General features: G+C 36.3%; 1 long non-coding RNA gene across 1 annotated transcript in view; it reads left to right on the top strand.

Moving 5' to 3' along the window:
* The window catches only part of LOC148216845 (uncharacterized), a 70,894-nt gene extending 50,124 nt beyond the window's left edge, over window positions 1-20,770 (top strand). The window contains exon 4 of the long non-coding RNA XR_015794423.1: window positions 20,047-20,770. This is a non-coding gene — a long non-coding RNA (uncharacterized LOC148216845). The remainder of the gene's footprint in view (window positions 1-20,046) is intronic.
* The last annotated feature ends 738 nt before the right edge of the window (window positions 20,771-21,508 follow it).

Raw genomic sequence — 21,508 nt, 5'->3', positions numbered from 1 at the left:
TTCTCATACAATAATCATGATATCTGATGCAAGCAAGTATGTACACTGTCTAATTTATATGATGGTATGCTGACGCATGTGATGTCTTCTTTTATTATTATCTTTTTATCCTGCCTTTATTATTATTATTTTTTTTATATATATATATATAAATAACTCAAGGTGGTGAACATATCTAGTGCTCCTTCCTCCTCCTATTTTTCCAACAACAACCCTGTGAGGTGAGTTGGGCTGAGGAAGAGTGACTGGCCCCAAATCACCCAGCTGGTCCCCCTTGTTCTCCTGTAGATGCCCGTGCAGCCCATAAATAGTGACCTTGACTGACTATCATGTGTCGGTCAGTTGAGGCTTTCACAGAATGCTTTTTAGTAAGGGTATCCACTGCGGTTAAAAAAAAAAAAAAGATCAAGTGCTGGCTGCAATTGCACAGTTGAAACTCTGCCCCTTTTAAACATGCATCATGATAAACATTAAAAAGTGATAGGCTTTCATCATATCTTTGAGACTGCCTTCTTGACTGGCAGGGCAAGCTACTGAATAAAAAAGCCAGAAAAATACACTTGGCCACATACTGTTGACGTTACCTATTCTGGTAAGGAAACATCTGCAGACAAATAACCAAGGTCAGAGAACACCAAGAACCCAAGAGTTTGGCCAGTATGCCACAAGTGCAACCAATTTTATGCCATGCATGTTCATGCTATTCCATGCAAGTGAGGATCTCTAATCAAGAGACTGACTTGCAAGCCAACTTAATATTTATTCTATTAAGATTGCAATCCTCAATACATTTATCTGTGACTAATTTCAGTGGGATCCTTCTGAGTAGAGATGAACAATTATGTGTTTCATCTCAAAAATGAATGCTATCGTTTTAAAAAATGCTCATACCAGTAGCGATGTAAAATATATAAAAAACATTGAAGTTGAATTTTCTGTAAAAAACTAAATAACTAACAATGGGTTCAGAACTATTTACTCAAGTTTGGCATAGACTCCCTGAATTAAACCAGAGCCACTACCTTCTGAAAGGAGTAGCTTGTATTCCCACAAATTATACCCACCTTAATTTATCTTTCAATCTTTAAACTTTAAACAGTACTTTATTTTACATAATTATGCTTTTTCTGCATGCAGAATGATTTACAATTTACAAGAAATCCAGTACATTGCCTTCTTTGCATATCTATAAGTAAATTTGACTATTTTCTATTTACTTATTCCAGGTAAATGGACACAGTAAGTATTGCAGCCTTAGAAGGAAAAATCCATGTCCACTGAAAACAGTATTTCTAGGGGAATAAACCATGCAGAACTAGAAACTGATATAACAGTAAGATCGCAAGAGCAATAGAGATTGCATTAATCATTGCCCCCTACCAAAACAATGAGAAAACAAAAACCATTTGGATTTAAGGCAGAAGGGAGTTAAAACAAAAAAAATTCCTTGGGGAAATGATGCCATAACTGAGGCCCTATTACAGAAAAAGTCTCAATTTATAATGAGCACTTGAAGAGTGAGGCCTAAGATAATAATTTCACAATTGGCCATAAGCAGCAGGGTAAGACTTTAGGACGCAAATCCGCAAATCCAGATATATTGGGACAACTGACTGGAAAATCTGAGAGTAGTTTCCCCGTAGGTATAAGAAGGTATAATACACCTTGCTATCTAACGACACATAGCCATTCCAGAAAACTATTAGATCTAGAGTTTAAAATTACATAATTGTTCATTGGAAAACAATCCTTTTCCCATTGTGCCACAAAGGCAGTTTAGATAGAGGGAGGTGCCACTTCAGTTATATCTGGATGTTATGAAAGGATAACACATTCTGAGTTAATATATTAGGACTGCACTTTTATTAGCAAGGACTGTACTTGTGGGATTCTTAGTTCTAAGCTGGACCATTCTTCCAATATGTTGACAAAAGGCTTTCCACTCATAGTTGCAGGGGTGAAAAGAAGTCTTTCCTGGGCTCTGTTTGTCTCACTTTCTCTTTCCTGCTGGTTATCCAGAACCAAATTAATCAAAAGAAAGGAAGGTGATTAACACCATCAGGTAACAAGGTATGAATCTGCTCTCTTGGGTCTTCCTCAAGAGATCTCCCACCTGGCATCCCTTAGGCTGGATCAAGCTGCAGATCTCATGGCACATACCAGATTAAACTAATCCAGATACTCTACACTTGGATTTTCCAGAGAGTTCTCTTTGCTGCTCTGCTTCCTGGAATACAGGCAGCTACTTCATACAGATTCAGAACATTTTCCTACTTCTGTATTATGTACTGTACATCACCTTTTTTCAACTAGTGTCCTACAAATGTGGAGGGACTACAGTTCCCAGATTCCCTAGATAGTCAACCTGGCTAGGAAATCTGACCATTGTAATCTACATATTGAGAAGGAACCAGATTTCAGAAGGATGGTTTACACTGATCAGCAACAGCATTAGAGTTTTGCATTAAAAAAAAAAAAAAACATTTTGGAGATGCCAGAGATTAAGTATGTGACTTCAGAGAAATTTATTCCAGGATTGTACTGCTCTGCTGCTGTTATTGTTACTGCTATTCCTGCAATCACCAGCAGTGTATTAAAAAAACACAAATAACCATTATATGCTATATGTTTCATTATATGGATGGAAATGTTATAATCAACACCATGAAGGAATTTATATTTTATGGACAATTGATCCACTTAGCCCAATACAGTTACTCTAACTGGCAGTTACTCATAGGTTTCTCAGCTGAAGGAACCTAGGTTCCTTATTTGAACATGAAAACCATGAAATCCACATGCTGTTATTTCAGTGCAGTTTTCTCCATAACATAATCTGTTCAGACTCTCATTCCAATGTATGTGCTTTGGAAGAAAGATGCAGAAAAGGCCAACAGTTCAAAAAGATATTATACACACTATTTAGACAACTGTTGGGTAGGGAATCCTTTCGCTCACTCTGCTTCTCTTCAGTTGTATGTCTATCAATAAACTGTGAAGGAGCTGCATGCCAGGGGATGGTAAGATTATACCATTTCATTCTTCTCTTTTTTTTTATTCCATTGCTCCCTCCTCCTCCTCCTGCTGATCCTCTTGCCATGCATCACTTTTTTTTCTTTCTTTTCCACCCAGACCTATTTTTCCCAGACTAAAGCCTAATCCACAGATCTTTCCAAATCAATTCTTTTTTCCCCTAATTATTATCTACTCAAATCCACTTATTTCAATAAAGTTCCTCTCCTTAGATGCCAATAAAATGTACTGTTTCCCAAAATGTTTATATTACCTGATGTTTATTATTTGATTCCCTTCCCTGTCCAAGTTATTATGTTACTCAGAAAAATTCCATCCAAATTATTGTCCATTTAGATTTTCTGACTCCTCCTGCATACAATCCAAAACCCATCATATTTTTCCTTTATGAATTCTGGAGGCCCCCACCCTTCATCCTTTCTTGATTCAAGACTTATCAAATAATGTCCAGATCAGATGCAATAAGCTATGATTCTCCAAATATCTATGCCCTTGGCAAAAAACAAACAAACAAACCCAAACCCAAATACAGCAGGCAGCCCATTATGATAAATGAATTAAAAGAACATCTGAGCAGGTATCTGGTGTGTGTCTTGATTTGTTCTTCCATAATAAATTATGTTCTCCCCACTCATTCGTTTGCCAGTCATAGGAACTAAAGATTATTATTTGCTCTATGTACGTGACACCAGCAATTTGCAAAGCCTGTTGGCAAGAAAATCAGGTTAGAATGACAGAGCAAGAAATTAAGCAGAAGTCTGATGTAATTAGCTACAACAATCAGTGCTCTAATTTCTGATTTATTGTTTCCTGTTTTCCTGCTGCACTCATCCCATGCATACTGTATGTGTTTCATATAGGTCAAACACTTGCCTTATCAGTCCCCAGTAAAATCACAAAGTCATAGTTAACAATATTTATTTAAACATGCAGGATGCTTCCCACCACTGTTAGGAAATTGCTATTGCTAATAGCTTGTTGGCACTATTTCCTTACTTATGAATTTTTTTATGAAGAGCAAAAATCCCTATTATGAAGAAAATAGAGTGGGGAGGAAGACAGCTTTTCCATTTTTCTATTAATACTGAAGGTATATTTTGGTTGTTTGCCAGATTGTTATATCTCTGTCAAACATTTGATGCAGTGATTTAAACAAAATTAAATAAAAGAATAATGTTTCCAAACATCTGCTTATAAAAGAAGGGGCATGTGGAGGCCTTTTATGCAACATCTTCAGCTGTGGGCTAAAGCTTTATCTTAGTGAGAAGATTAGCAAAAATTTGCCACTGATTTCAGGATCATTAAGACCTAGCTCCATAATTCTGTTCTGGCTGCTGTTTTCACATTATACTGAGACCTACAAGCAACAACAACAACAACAACAACCCAAAGCCAGAATTGAGAAGACAGCAACAGACAGCAAATGCCACCTCTGCAAAGAAGCTGAAGAAACAGTGGACCTCCTAGTTAGCTGCTGCCAGAAAATGGCACAGACTGACTAGAAACATCGGCATGACAAAGTAGCAGCAATAGTGCATTGGAATATCTGCAAGAAACACCATCTGCCTGCAAGCAAGAACTGGTGGGACCACAAAGCAGACAAAGTAATAGAAAATTATAAGCTAAAGTACTCTGGAACTTTAGAATTCAAACAGATAAGCACCTGCCACACAACATCCCAGACTTAACAATTGTTGATAAGAAAGACAAAAAAGTCTGGATAGTGGACATTGCAATACCTGGAGACAGCAGAATAGAATGGAAGGAACTGGAGAAAATCACAAAACATAAAGACCTGCAAATAGGAGTAGAATGACTATGGCAAAAGAAAGCAAAGGTAGTACCAATAGCAATAGTGTCTTGGGTGCAATCCCAAAACATCTGGAGCACCATTGAATACCATCGGCGTTGACAAAATCACCATCAGTCAACTGCAAAAGGCAGCTTTACTTGGAGAAACTTACATCCTACGAGAGCACCTTTAATATTATTAAATGACAACTTCTGCCTATCCCAGCTCCTTGGCAAGGACTCGATAGGTGGATAAAAATGCCAAATCCAGTCTAAACAACTGGCTGACTGTGCAACCAATAATAGTAATAATAATAATTTCCCAAATCCAGCTGCATTGTAAATAACTGCTCTTTTTGGTATGGCAGTTTTATAGCAATGTACCATTGAAAGTTTGATAATAACTCTATCTAATAATTATATTTAACTGAACTTATATTCACTAGAAGGGGAATCAAAAAGCAGTACTGGCTACTAACTTAAGTAGCACATAAGACATTTCTGTCACTGTTGATAATTGACTAGCATGGTAAGCTTTCATTAGTATTCGAGTGACTGGAAAATATTTTTAATAGTATGATATTAGTGGAACCTACAACAGAATGTTGAAGTGAAGACAGTTTCTATTCAAGATTCTCCATTCCATTCTTTTCCCCCTCAGTCTTGTGATTTTTTTCCCCCCCTTCGAACAATCTCTTTACATTCTGTACTAACTAAGCCTGTTTAGCTGGTTTATTCCTGCTGTGTACGAGTTTGGGAGGGGGGGAATCCTTCTCCTTTTCCTTTTGGGTAGTTTTCCAAATCTTGGGGGGTTCTGTAAGTTCCTCTTGCATGTGAATACATCTGCAGAAGGATTCTACTTGAATAAGTTACATTATTAAGATAGTTCTTCAATATGATGGGAACTATATTTTAATTATATAAAAATATATTAATGTCAGCTTCTCCACAGTATTTCCAAAAATATATTTAACTCTATGAACAACTAATGTTGTGTGAACTGATTGAATTGGTTGAAGGGCTAATCAATTCAAAGCAGATTGGACTGAACCAAGCCTTTGAATCAAACCTTTAAACTGAAACTTTGAATAGCTTCAAGGTGTAGGATTGAATCTGGGCCCTAAAAATGCTTGGAAAGATTTTAAGGTGAATTGGAGATTTGATGGACTATTCTCAATAATTGTTGCAACTTTCTTTCCATATATGAACCAAGCTGGGGGAGGAGATAAGTGTTGGAAGGGGCTCTTCCATATTGAGAAAGTCAGCCAGAGTTTTATCATTTCCATAAATCCTAATTGTCAGAGCTCACGGATGAGTGCTGGTATGTTGCTTTCTATCACTTTCTTTAGGCAGATTAACTTGGAAGAGAGAAGGAGAGGCTCAGGTGTATTCTGCTGCTCTTTTTAAAACTGGTTTGCTTCTTCTTATGTAATTTTCCACCTTTTGCCAAATTAATTCTCAATCTATTTGTCTGACCTGTATGTGATTGGTCTGCAGTTTTCAGCTTTTTCACTTCACCATTTCACTTCCTATTTATTCTCCCCCTCTCTCCAATTTTTAATCATTGACTGTTTCCATATTTGTTTCTATCATGTCTTACACTGAATAATTAATTTTTCTTGCATGACTGAGTCTGGCATAGTGTGCTTGTTGTTAAAACAATATGCATAATATAGGATTTATATATATGATCTCATACTTCTCTAACTTTTTAAAAAAAGAGTTGTTATACAAACAGTACAGAACCTTGCCAATGAGTCATGTCAATAAGCTTTCCCATTCCAGAATGGTTAAACCTTTAGGAGGTGCTTAATTTTTAATCAATTTACAGTGTTTTGCGTTGCTATCCTCACCTCTGCCTTAAAAGAGCTATAAGGGGAAAAAAAATCAAAATTTATTTCAGTGAAATCCTTGAATTGAACAGCTCAGAATTTGCAGGGTTAATGTTGTCTCAAGAATCTGCTATCTCTGCTAGTTTCATCCTATTCTGTCAGAAAAGGAATAGTTGCTGGTATTTCAATGCTTCCTCATTATAGTTAAATCCTTTACTGAATTAAATTTTCAGATTTTTGAACTAAATTGAACAAAATATTTGTGAGGGTTCTTTGCTTTCCAAGGACTGGACACCACAGTGTAGCAAATATGTACACAATGCTTTATTGCAGCACACACTTTTCCCAGCAATAGGTTATTGCTGTGGGTCAGCTTTACCCAACTATGACTTGCAAGTTGCTGTTACTAGGTAAATACATTTTTAATGCTCAGTCCTTTATACTCAGTCTTTTAATACTCAGTTCAAAGAAGAGTCTCAAAGTCTACAAAGTAGCATGCAACCTTTGCCTTTTCCCAGAAATTCCTGCACTAGTTGGGATGAGGTGCTGCCTCAGTGTATTCGTTCCTTTTTTAGTTGCTGCTGAGCTCCAGGCCAAGCTCCAAGCTCTGCTCTTAAGCAGAGTTGCTTTTGAGCACTCAGCTGAGCTCCCAGGCCAAGCTCCAGGCCAGAATCCCACTGGATATGCTGCTTACCGTAACTGTGGTCCAGGCAGTTGACCAATCGTCCTCTTGCCTGCCTGTAATAGCTGTCAATCTCCAGATGTTGTTTTCCGCTTCCTCGCCTGCTCGCCATTTTCCTATTTCCTTTTCTCCTACACACCCACCCACGCTCTGTCTTAGAGTTTGCTTTTCTAAGCTAAGAGCCCGGATGGGGTGAAGCTGCCTTTGGATGTCGGCACGTCCTTGAGAACGCCAGGGTGTGGCTCATTATCACAGGCAGCTGGAAAGCTGGCCTGGATGCCTGTGAGTAGTCAGGGAAACAAGGGAAATGGGGTGAGAAGTGTTTCTGCCTGGCTGCAACTTACTTTTCCCAAGCACAAATAGCAACCCCACTTCACTCCCTCACAGTCTTGTTCTTTTCAAATCTCAGATTTGAATGAAATTTTGCCACTGTGAAATCTCAAATTTGAATCAAATCTTGACTGATTTAGAAATGCGTGTGAACAATATTCTTCATGTCGTTATTTAAAATGGAGGATTGTTCTGGGGAGACTACAGATTCAATTTCATCATTTACACACTGAGTACCTCAGGTCTTATTTCCAAATATGACAATATGACAATGATAAGATATAATTTATTGTAACTGAAGTAGAAAATTCTCAAGCATGCTTTTGTACATTATTAACTGGTAACTGATACACAAAAGGCTTCATGTTCAAACAAGGTCTTGATTTTGAGGGCTATAATACTTATTTTCTCCTGTGGGAATCAAACATTGATAAAGCATGCTTATTCAGGTAAATCATAGATCCATTCATGAAATTATACACATATTTTCTGATATTGTTGTGAATGTAGCCTCTGTGCCAAACTGCAGTCTGCAGACTATAGATTTACAATTCACATTCCACAAAGAAGGAATGGCTCCCAATCACATGAAGTCTCAGGCTACTCCAGCCTTCTCTCTCTGCTGAAGATAAAATTCCACCCTTTTAAAAAAAGGGAAAAACCTGGGAATGGTCTGTGGACAAAGACTGGGAAAAGGACAGAACTACCATTGTTTTCTGCAGCCTCTGACTGAAGTTCAAAATGCTCAAGAAGTCAGAGAGGTCTAAGAAACTGGGGCAGAAGAACATTTGTTTCAGGAGCTTCTATTTCTATATAAACAGGTAAAACATCCACTCAGAAATCAAGGACTAGGATTCCAGTTGTTTTCTATGTGATGCTAGTGTCATTGTCTCTACCTCTGCATAAGTTATGGAATTGGGAGTTTAGTACCAAATATCAGGGTATGTGCATGACTATTGCATTTTCTTCAGACTTTCTTATGATTTAGAATTTCTCTAGATTAGAGTTTGCCTGACCTTGCTTCACAAGAAGTGATTTTTCACTGATTCCTTCTAATCAATAGAATACGGGCTGCAAGACAAAAGGGAAATTGGAAAAATTATCTCTCCCTCTTTTTAATATCTCAGCAAACAGAAAGCTGGATCTAAATCATAATATCTGTATCACTGGAGAGAGTAAGAGATATGAAATGAATGTTTATAAAAATGATATTAAAAGTTGGGATCATAGAGATGTGCAGACTGAATAATATTTACCACCACTATCATGAGCCCTAGAATTTCTTTGGGAGTTCACATGGTGATTTCCCCCATCATCCCAATTTTATCTGTGCAACAGCAACTGGGTTGAGAGACAATAAGATGTCCAGTGAATTCCATGACTGAGTGAGGACTTGAACCTGAACCTATTTAAGTCTAGTTCAACCCTTTAATATCCACTACATTAGCTCTCAATAAGTTGTCAGTTATAAACAAAAATTATCTTTGGCCTCAAATATACAATCCATTTCTCTCAGAGGTAGATTTTAATGGGCTTTCCTGTTACAAAATACTACTTAATTTGTCTTCCAATTACCTCTGGATGAGACATATGAGACATTCCCATTTTTGTCTTTCTGATTTAATAATTTAATACAAATATTCCCTCTATGATTAGTTTTACTGGCAACTCAGGGAGCAAGCTGGTGGAATCCGACTGGGACCCGAGGGCAGGAACTTTCTTCCTTCTGTCACCTTTTGACAGTTTATGCTGTTAATTACCTCAATCAACCAGAGCACAAGCACCTCTCTGTCTGCCAGCTGGCAGGCTTGGCCTTCAAAAGCTGCCAGCCTTGAAGATTTAAAACCTGTAACAAAGGACTGTTAAGGTAAACAGTTTATGGAATAACACACAGAGGATTGGTAGGCCCTTCTTGGTAATTAAAGGTAGGCCTTCACATTAGGATATGTTACCCTTTCTTTCTTTCTTTCTTTCTTTCTTTCTTTCTTTCTTTCTTTCTTTCTTTCTTTCTTTCTCTCTCTCTCTCTCTCTCTCTCTCTTTCTTTCTTTCTTTCATTCTTTCCCTCATTCCAGCCTTCTTTGCAGACATTTTACTTTTCTTTTTTTATAAGAACTTTATTAAGTTATAAAAAGCATAAAGGTAAAAGCAAACAAGAACTAATAACTGAGGAGAAAAGTAGAGAGCAAGAAAGTTAGAAAGAATACAAAAGTGATGGAAGGTAAAGAAAAAGAAAAGAGAAAAAGAAATACAAAAAGAATAACTTCCAAGTTCTTATACAACAGATGTAGATAAATCATATAACCTCTTACTCTAAAACTACTTCTTAACTATTTTGTATAACCTATTAATTTAACTAATCATCAAATCCATGTATCATAATTTTATTTTTTTTCCATGTCCTACAGCCATTTTTCTTAAAGAAACAGAGTGCGAGAAATTAGAAGAAAGAGAGTCTGCATTGTGTGAGTGTTGCTCTGATTAAGACAAGGGCACAAGGTATTATAGTCCACTTTATAAGGCAGTGTTTTGATAAATGAATGCTTACATTGAAGTCAAAGGGAAAGTTGTAGAATGATTTTTATTACACAATTTTGTCTTGCACATTTCCTGCACTCTTTTACAAGAATAGTAACGTGCCCAGGGCCAATAAAATGACATTTGTAGCTTCCCATTTTTCATGTGGTCTGTGGAAAATGATGACTCTCTTCATAATTTTATAAGATAAATTGAGCTGACAAACAATTACTGAATTTTCCCAGTTTTAGCTCCACAGGCTGGCAGCTCCAATAATCATCTATGTCTTTATTTGTTTGCTAGAAAAAAATATATATATAATCAGGGCTGCACACAACTCCAAAGGTGGGGGTGCTTCCCTTCACCAAAGAATTTATCAAAACGTTTTCTCAGTGCTGCTCCCGGAAGCCTTGCAGTCCCCCTGCTTCTAAAAGAAAAATGGTCATATTGTTACACTTTACTTGCCAATGTGTATGTGCAGTACATGCACAGAACTCTCTTATAGCTGTCCTAAATGCCGAAGGAAGATGTGAAGAAACACAAAATGTCTCACTGGAGTAAATTCCACTTCTTTTTTGCCTCAGAAGTTGCTTTGCTTTGTCTTTGTTACGCAAACTGCATCATCAAAGCAAATCAAAAACACTTCACAGAGGCCTATCCATCATCCTCTGGTTGGCAATATACACTTAATGTTCCTTCTGAATCTGAGATTACAAAGAAAAGGACATTAAACCCAGGCCTGTGATTTGTTTTAGCATTGTACTTATCAGAAGTTGGCCAGATATGATAACAGTTCACGCAAGAGAAAGTAATTATAACAGTAGCATCGTGGAACATTTCCAGATGTTGCTTCTAATCTGTTTGCAAAGTGGATTCGATGACATGCTGATCAGTTGCAAATCACTTTCCATTTTTCTTGGACCTAGATCACTCCTTCTGCTTTGAGCTGATGGGGAACTTCCATGTTCAAGGAGAAATTGTTGCAGAAGCAACTGTAACTCACAATGTTGCTTTTTCCAGGTATCTCTGCGGCCATAGGAGAAGCTCATATATTCTGCCTCTCAGCTCCTGCATTCTCAATAAGGTAGTAAGGTAGAAACAGTTGAACAGAGAGTGACAAAGATATCTCTGCTCATCTACTGCTAGGAAAAGCAACTTTTCATTGAATGTTTTTGCTTTTGCTTTTGTTTTTGCAAGCAGTGCAGACTCATGCAGAGGCAAAAATATCACTTATCATAACGTTCTGGTAATGTCAAGGCTCAGCACCATCTTCTCAAGCTTTCCTTCATTTCAGTTGTGAGCTAAAACAATTTGAGTGATAAAAAGGTTGGTTGTCTGAAAGTGCCTGTAGTCATGTACAGTCTCATCTAATACAGGTCATCCCCAGTTTAAGAATGATTTCTGTTCCAAGGCCTGTCCCTAAGTTGAATTACAAAGCAGCTTATGGATGGTAATATAAAAAAGAAATGATAAAAAATAAGAAAGGTAAACAGTTAAAAAAAAATAGAGAAAGCAAATTAAATTACTGTATTTTTCCATCAATAAGACGCCCCCCACTTTTCCAACCCAAAATTAAGAAATCAATATTTTAAAGATAGTGCAGAACACATTTTTATTTAGTAATTAGGTAACATTGACCTGATACACTCAGAGGGAGGAGGTCCAAACTGTCTCTCTGCAGCTCTTTTGCATAACTGATTACATTCAATCACGAGTGAAACTGCGGATAGCTTGTCTCTGCAAACAGACTTCCTCCAATTGGTTTGTTCAGCATCAGCTGACATCAGTTACATCAGGCTCATGACTGGGGGAAGCCTGTTTGCAGAGACAAAGTATGGGCAGTTTTGCAACCGCACAGTTCTCTCCTCGGCTTACCTCCTTGCATAAGACGCCCTTCAATTTTTAGCGTAAGGATTTTAGAAAAAAGTATCGTCTTATAGTCGGAAAAATATGGTACATGAAATGAATAAGCAAAAAAAAAAAATCTCCTAAAATTATAAATAATTACTTAAAACACAACGAAAAGTGTGTGATTCTAAGGGAAATAAACTGTATTAATCATTACCATTATCAGTGATAAATCCCAAAGAAATACGATAACTTCAGATTTGGCCTCAAAGAAACGTGAAACTAAAGGAGTAACACAACACTGGAAATTCAGCAAAAATGAGTGCACAGAAAGAAGTCTCTACTTTCTGTTCTGCTTTCATACTTATGTCTCTCTTTGTGTGTATGGTGTACATTTACTAAAATAAAGTGAGAAGTAACTTTTGGAGAAGAAAATCTATCTAGATTCACCTTGGGTAAGAGCTGGAGTCGTTACCAACTATAGATCAAAATGTTTTCATTTGTAACTTTGTCATTCATAATATGAGACATAAAAGTAAACATAGTTTTCTGGAATGGTTGGAAATGACATGTCTGCATTTGGTAGATTTGTGACAGATCAGGTCATTCTGCTCTGATCTTTTTCAACAAATTTTACAATCAAACTATTGAAATTACAAGCTAACAGAAGTTGTAAATTATATTTTGATGGACCTCATAAACAAAAAGTAAAAAGTAAAACATACAAGAAAATATTTAAAAGTTTGCAAAATGCTTACACCATATGATGTGCCTGTGGATTTCTTTTCTTTCATTTATTGTGTCTTTTAGCTAGATAGATGTAGGACTGCCAAGTGTGTTTGTGTTAATTTAGACTTCCAAATGAAACAAAGCTGTGAAATTATTCCAAATGTAGCATACTTCAGTTGATATATTTACAATACCTTGGCTTGGTGATTATTACTTCAAACTGAGTTTGCCTTTCCTATGTAAGACTAATGAAGAAACAGCAAGGTTCAAATGGTTCTTGGTACTTGACATCATCATCTATGTTGCTATATCGTTTAAATAAGAAATGTCATTGGAATTGGAAATGAGAGTAAGGAGTTGAAGGAAATGTTATCAGATAGCTGCTTCTTACAGCATTCAAAATGTAAAATTTCAAATTTCCAACCATCATATATTTTCTCTCTCTTGATTCTTTCCTGCACCTCTTTGATGCAGGATACCAGATATCAAAAGTTGAAAACACTTAGTCATAGGAAAAAAAATACCAAAACTACTTAAATACCACCATAAAGAATCACCTAGCCATATAGAAAAAAATGGATGTAATGCTGATTTGATCCAAGAGAAACTATCTATCTATATAATTCAGTATTGTCTGCTAAAACTTTCAGAAGGCTCCCAGACCTTTCCAAGCAGCTATCTGAAATCCCTTTAGACAGGAATGGTAATGAAACTGGGATTTACTGAGCTATAGGCCCCCTTTCATGAGTCGACTAAATAACTAGATTGGGATCTGAAATAAATGGATGGAAATAAATAGAACCTACAGTAATTTTAAGCTCAATAGTTTCCTGCCAAGTCAGGAACAGCTGGCTTTTTCCCAACTAATAAAGGTATGGAACATCCCAAAATAGATGCTTAGGTGGAAAGGCACCGTCACCAATCACCACTAGCTTGTCCTGGTTTATCCCTCAGTTGCATATTTGTATATTTGCTGTTTTCACTGAATAAATAACTATTCAGGGCAAGTGTATTACTTGAAGAAACACAAACTTTTTAAAGACTATAACATGTCTTAGCAATAAGTTACCGCTATTTTGTTCTAGGAATAATGATGGCAATAGACCTAAATGTATTTTCTCTATTTTGCTTGCTTTGAATCACCCTCCATTTTCCCCTGGGAAAGAAAGAATTACACCAGGAAACAAGGTCCTATACTGTAATTTCTTAAAATGCATCTTCTTATTCCTCAGTTTTCTCTAAATTGTGTCCCTTTAGTCCCAGCTCTCTGGAAAAGGCTCTAATGCTGGGAAAAGTGGAAGGGACAACCAGCAGCAAGGTGGATGGGCTCAGTAAGAACGGGTTAAGGACAGATCATCATGGAGAAAATCTGTCTATGTGATCGCTAGGAGTCGAAAACAATTTGGTGGCATATAATCAATCAATTGATAAAAAATAATGTAATTTGTATTTTTATCCATATATTTCTGTATTCAGTCTGATACCAATCCATGCTTTAATAGCAATTTCATTCACATTAATCTACAAGTTGCAGGGATATATTTTGCTTTTTTTATATACTAATGTCATTTTAAAAAGTCTGTCCCATAAATCAATTACAAATAAAACATGATTCATCTGAATCCAAGCATCACGGATTACAGTGAATTACTAAACACAGTGCTTCTGACTTCAAGAGTGCCATTAGGGCAGTGGGAGCACCTTGAGACTCCCAAGCTCCCTTTTGGGGTCCTGCAGCCCCTGTAACCATCACTGCTGAAAACTATTTTGGAAGTAGGAAAGTGAGGAAAACTAAAATGTAAAACATCACAGTTTGAAAATATTCCAGACCTCAAAACATCCATGCCTACATGTGTGATGGCTAACTTTGAGCTGGAATTAAATCACAGAATTAAGGAGTTTATGCTAGAGACTGCTTAAGGAGAAGGAGAAGGAGAAGGAGAAGGAGAAGGAGAAGGAGAAGGAGAAGGAGAAGGAGAAGGAGAAGGAGAAGGAGAAGGAGAAGAATCTAAAATTTAAAATTGCAACTTTTGTTTCATGTTAGTTTTTAATTTGCTTGCCTAATTAGGTGTGTGTTAAATCTATACAGTATTTCATTATATATATATTTGTAAAAGTGTTGATTCTCCCACCTATTTCTTCCTTCTCCCTTCCTCTCTCTTTTTCTCTCTCTTTCATACATACATGCAGACACAAACACAACAGTCTTTCTACATGCTGACAAATGAAAATAATCACAATGTTTCAGAAAAGATCTAAAGGGCAGAAGAGGCTGAATTTGTGAAAGGACATTGGGTAGGAGGAGAAATAAGGAGGGGGAGATTGTTAAAGCCTGACAGCAGTGAAATTAAACAGATAAATTTCTGAATTCTTTTATCTTGTAAACATCCTAATTATCAACTTCAAAGGAAGGAGGATGTTCCTTCTGTGCCAAACTGGGAGAAACGAGTTTCCTTTAAATCTCATATGGGAGATATGAGGAGCCTTTGAATGGATCATTGATTTTTATTAGTAGCAATCAGGTGAGAAGTATTCTGGTGTGTGGCACAGGCCTTCATTAAAAAGTGTAAAATGGAATGGTTTATAGTTCAAAGGAGCTATTTGTTTTAGTGTTTTTGCTAAATTGTGTTGTAAGCTTACCAGGTCAATGGAGTACATTTTCTCAGCAGCCTTTGCATGGGAGTCATTTCCCTGTTCAGAGAATTTTTCTAGAGTCCTTACTAATTGCCGACTAACTAGTTGACAGTATAATGTTCACCCTTCATCTGAAAGTATACTAATAGCCATTCTAAAGAGAGGTGTGACATATGCTGAAACAATTTTCCTCTTCAATCATTTTTGGCCTTATGAATTAAATCACTTTACAACTGTATCCCATCCAGATAAAGGGATAGGGTTTTTTTCTTTTTTAATGGCCCATATTGAACTGAGTTACAGAAGAGCAAATAGCATCTCGGTGCTTTAATCCAATAAAAACATATAGTGCCCGAGATTGGAAAAGGAATTAGCACCCCACACAGAAAATTCCTCAAGCATCTCTTCTGGAAAAAAAATAAAAATTCATAATAAATAACTTGCAATTAGCTGCCTTTTCAAGTTTTCCAAAAACAGTTATATAAGATTAATGTCATGCTCTGTTTAGTGGTATGGTTTGTCCTGCTGAACTAGATCCTCCCAAATTGGAGTTGATACAAAATCCATTGTCTCTCAAGCTTTAAAATAGCTTTATCCATAGTTTTATTATGCAAAATCAGTGAGCTCCCAGGTATAACTACAGTAATTCCTATATACTATATTTCTATATTTATTTTATTGATTATCCCAAGCCAATAAAATTCTCATATACTGATCAATTCACACAAGCAATAGCAAAAGAAGGAAGGAATGTACATATACTTACAGAATAATATACCATGAATTCTTAATAATGACCTTAGTTCCAATAGGAAGGAAGGAAGGACACTATGATAGATAGATAGATAGATAGATAGATAGATAGATAGATAGATAGATAGATAGATAGCAATTACTTAAAGTAAAATCTCTGACCTTTTCTATGTTAATTTCTATTCACATTAATAGAAGTTGTTCACAAATGTTTTTAGAATCAAAGCTGGATGCTAGAATTCTTCAGCCAGTTACTGTAATCAGTTCTACAAATGCAAATGTTCTTCCGCAAGACTGACATAGTAGTTATACACATCACTGTGTTGGATAAATTAGAGGTTTACATTTCTTGACAGGGGATAAATCTTCTATACACATCTGAGAACAAAAGTACAAATAAGATATATATATCTATATATCTATATCTATATCTAAATATATATATTCTATACACTTCTGAGAACAAAAGTACAAATCAGACAGACAGACAGACAGACAGATAGATATCCGGTGCACTTTCATTTCCAGACACATTCTAAGAATATAAGTACTTCTGAGAGGAAACTTTATTAAATGCTGTTGGATAATACATAGTGGAGATAGAAAGTTTCTTGATTATTTAATATTATATCTTAATAATGATATGGTAGCACATTTATGTCAGGTTATAAAACTTCCAAAATTTCCCAGTAACTGTGGAAGACCAAGTGGTTCAGCATCTAGGGTCTGATTTATCATCCTGTTAAAATATCTTGATTGCAAGCTTTTCAATCTGACATAAGAGCTGAAGATGTAGGCAAACAGTATTGGTTCAAATTAACAATCAACAGAGCATAACAAGTTACTGGTAATATAGACAAAATACAAAGTGATTTGAATCCCAAACTTCTAATCTTTGCCCAAGATCTATACCTACCAATGAAGTCTATAGTATGACCTGTAGACTTATTCAGTTATTGCAGTGTTGTCCAAACTTGGCCACTTTAAGATGAGTGGACTTCAACATGGCTGGCTGGGGAATTCTGGAAGTTGAAGTCCACTCATCTTAAAGTGGCCAAGTTTGGGCAACACTGAGTTATTGTAATGATGCTATGAATTGACAGAGATTACTTGCCAGCTACATAAACAGTTGCAAAATATGAGACTCCTGAAATACTCTGTGCCAAATTGATGTGTGGAAACCCTCCATCTCCAAGCCAACAGGAAGTGCAGAACCAGATACAAACTGCTATAGTAGCTCCAAATTTTCCAATTCTAATAGTGATTTCAACAGGAATGTATGAATGCACCTACTAATGATTTAAGGCAGTAAGATTTACAGCATAGGATGTGTACAGTAAAATTAGCAAATTATACATGTAATGAATAGTCTGGGTGTAAATTAGATTTATATGTTTTCCTTTTTCTTATCTCATGCCTTAAATTTACTATTTCTTGTTTTCTAGTTGACAAAATAACTAGAAGTTTCACTGTTTTTGTTCCATGGTGAAAATTTGGAGTTTTTAATGTGCTAACTTACTAAAACTCATGACTTTTTCCTATAGTGCTATACTGTGTGTAAAAATCTGCCAGACTATATTCACTTGATTAGAAATTAGTGTGGTTGTTTTTATAAAAAAATTGTATGTAGTGAAATAAATAAATCATCCCATTACAATAACACTGCTTCTACCAGCGGTAGGGAGTATCAAAAAAGGTTATGATGGTACCCGTAACCATATGATTGAAGCTCCGCCCCTTCTATATATGTGTCAGTGTTGTACACATACATACAAAGGGATGGGAGTTTGACCATGTGGTCATGAGTGCTACCTTGAATTTTTTTACTGCTCCTTACAGATGCTTCCACTCTCTCTAGAATTAATGTCTTTGACATAAATCAATGTCCTTCCTGCCACAAGAAACTTTGGTACTAGTACTCATGGAACAGAATTAATTTACTTGTGGAGGTAAATAAAGGCTTGACGTTTTCTTACATGATACTCAGAAAAACTTCCAATCCTTGTTTATTTATTTATTTATTTTGGTGTCTCTGAGTCATTCTTAACTCCTGGCGACCACATGAAGAAGTTCCTGTGGTTCTCTCGGAAACATTTTCAGAAGTGGTTTGCTATTGCCTTGTTCCTAGGGCTGAGAGGGAGTGACTGGCCCAAGGTCATCAAGCTGTATTTGCACCTAAGCCAGGAATAGAATTCAGTCTCTTGGTTTGTAGCCTGGTGTCTTTAACCACTATACCAAACTGGTCCTCTTCATGTATACTGTAATTCTGTCCTATAACATTTTATTTGATAGAAAGCAATTGTTGAGAATGTTGTTAGTGCAAATCTCACAAATTCTTGGCAATATGCAAATAGGTAACAGGGAGATCCATTCCATAACTATTTGAGCTCTATTATGACTCAGCACATCTCAAACCTGAGCAAGACAGAGGTGTTTCACTTGGAGTTCAGTGGACTGGGATGGCAGGAAGTAACAACCCACACCAAAAAAAAAGGGGGGGGGAAACCTTGCTCACATAATACCATGATTAACAGCCTACCTTAAGTTCCAAGTGACATGTGTGATTAGTTGCCACAACCTTCTGCATAATATATGTGATTTTAATATATGTAATTTGCTACTTGCAATATGACCAATTGTATTCATCAGAAGACAGCAGAAACTGACAGTGGGTGAATAGTTGGGCAGCGCTATCATAAATTAATTAAAACTGAGCTCATTATAATTTTTCTTTCTTTAGCTTTCCATTATATATTTATTTATTTATTTTACTATGTTTATATATGAAATAGAAGGTGTTAGCCAACCCACATTAGTCTTTTTGGTAGAACTGGTTTTCTCTCATAGTCCAGGCTAAAACTGAATGCAGATTTGCTGCTGTGAAACTTCAGATATTGTACAATAAAGGAACAGAGGAAATCAGTTCTATTTAAAGCAGAAGAGAATGACTAAGAAACTAATACTTTTATTTTAATTCTTAAAGTATAAATTATGTTTATTTAGTCAAATTATTTTCAGTTCAAACCATTCTTATATGCCTCATACTGGAATATAATTCTAGCTTTACTTTGTAAAACGTTTGCCACAAAATATTTGGCAGATAATATGTGATTGTCTTGCCTTGAATAAATAAGTTATTATTATAGTTTCCAGGAAAAAATATATATTTTTATTGAGTTTTAGAAATAGATCTCTCTCTCTCTCTCTCTCTCTCTCTCTCTCTCTCTCTCTCTCTCCTCTGATCTGTGAGGACACTGAAAATACAGTATATGGCTTTTCTTTTTTAACCCTATGCTTTAAATATATGTTATTCATACTTTTCATTGTATTTTAGTTATATTGTTTTGTTACCCACTTTGAGAAGTATTTACTTTTAGCTGAAAAACAGATATAGAAATTCCATACATATATTAAAAAGAAATAAATAATAGACTCCTCTCCCTGTAAAGTTTTTCTAAATATTTTTTTAACATATTTACTACTGAATAAATAGGAAACTCCCTTATATCAAATCAACTCCATATTATCAATGGGCTTGAGTTTCAGACAGGGGTCTTTCCTGTATATCTGCAGTTGAAACCATTGAACTGGGTCCTGCAAAGCATGTTCTTTACCATTGAACTGTGCAGATCTCAGGAAACTGATTTCTGTGGGGTGAGTCAAGCATGAGGTAATACCAGTTTAGATCTAAGGTGAACTCTCTTTAAGATAAAAATAATTATGCTAGTCAAATCTACTCAAAGTTTTAGAAAAACTGGAAATAATACACTCACATTTTAAAAAATGCATTACAAAACAAGAATTCCCACCCTTCCTTTGTTTACATGCTGGTTTGCTTGTGTGTGTGCTTGATTGCTTATCTGATGAGTTTTCTCTTTCTTTCCTTGCCCTGCATATAGAAAGTAGGTCTGCTATGACAGGCTGCAGATGATCCAGTAAACTTATTCTAGAACAGACTTCCTCAACCTTGGCATCCAGTACATGCAGAGCTGTATCCAACACATGAAAGACTTATCCACACTGCCTGGCATCCCTATGACAAGAAGGAGCATGTATTTCTGGAAAGCAGAAATAAATGACATCAACCCTTGATTAATCCTCCACTCAGTTGAAGGACACTTCCATGTCATGTTGCCTCCAGCATTCCTGTCTGTTTTGGATAGTATAGTTCAATCTGTTACAGGGGAAGCCCAGAAATTAATAGACTCCACAGAGGCAGGAATGCCCTTTCAACTGTGTCAATGCTTACTGTAGTCTCTAGTGCCTTTCATACATAGCTGTAGTATTAAAACTGTAATAGCACAATTACAACATTTGCTTTCTAAATAGATGACTGCTGGTTCAAAACCTATTTTTATTATTATAGTCACTATTTTTTCCTCAACTTCCTACTTTCCTTTGTGCTTGAAAAAATGGAAGTACTGTGACATTTCATCCTTTTCCCAGTCCTCTGAGGTAAAAGTGCTATTTGGTAGCTGAGTATGAAATCTTTCTACTTTGAGTGGCTGGAAAAATGATGAAATAATGCATTGCTTGGCTTGCTTAAAAAAGGAAAAAAGGCTTGTTGTGTCTTCATACATGGGCATTTTCATGCTTTAACTCTCTCTCTATAAATTAAATTGAACTCTCTGTCTCTGTGTCTATTATTTTGTCCACCTATATCAAGTCCTTCCCAAGGATCTGGAATAGGTAGATGTTGTTGTTCAATAATATTAAAGGTATTGTCGTAGGATGTAAACTGTTCCAAGTAGAACTGCCTTTTGCAATTGACTGGTGATGATTTTATCAATGCCAATGTTATTCAAGTGGTGCTCCAGATGTTGTGAAATTGTACCCAACACTCCTGTTACTATTGTTACTATCTCTTCATCTGCTCCTTTGATGAGACCTGTCCAGTAAGATTGAACCTCTGGCATAGCTCTCATCTTCATCAGAGCCCGCAAGCCCCCAACCACGTCAAGGTAGTATTATTATCAGACTAAATTAATCCACTGGAGAATGAAACCTCTGTGTTGCAGATTATAGAGTATAACCTATTATGCTAGTTCAGTGTAGATGGATAGATTCTTTTAAACTTTCCAGTCTAGAACTGAGAGAGAATGACTGACTCAGAGTCACACAGCTGGTCTCCATACATAAGGGAGGATGAGAACCTGAGCCTCCCTGCTTCTAGTCCAGCACCTTACCCACTACACCACACTAGCTCTTGTATGTGTAAGCATGTGTGTGTAGGCTTATGTATATACACCTAAACATGTATGTATGTCTAAGAAGACCTGCTCCAAGAAGGAAAGCCATTGGCAATTTGTTTCTTGGAACAGAAAGGTGAATGGGAACACTGATAAGGAATTTGGCCAATGG

This window comes from Python bivittatus, unplaced genomic scaffold, assembly GCF_059951505.1.
Source record: "Python bivittatus isolate LINGU-HERP-01145 unplaced genomic scaffold, Pbiv_v1 ctg000070_np1212, whole genome shotgun sequence".
Taxonomy (NCBI): domain Eukaryota; kingdom Metazoa; phylum Chordata; class Lepidosauria; order Squamata; family Pythonidae; genus Python; species Python bivittatus.
Note: the sequence above shows the minus strand (reverse complement) of the source record. Positions and strands in the feature narration are given on the sequence as shown.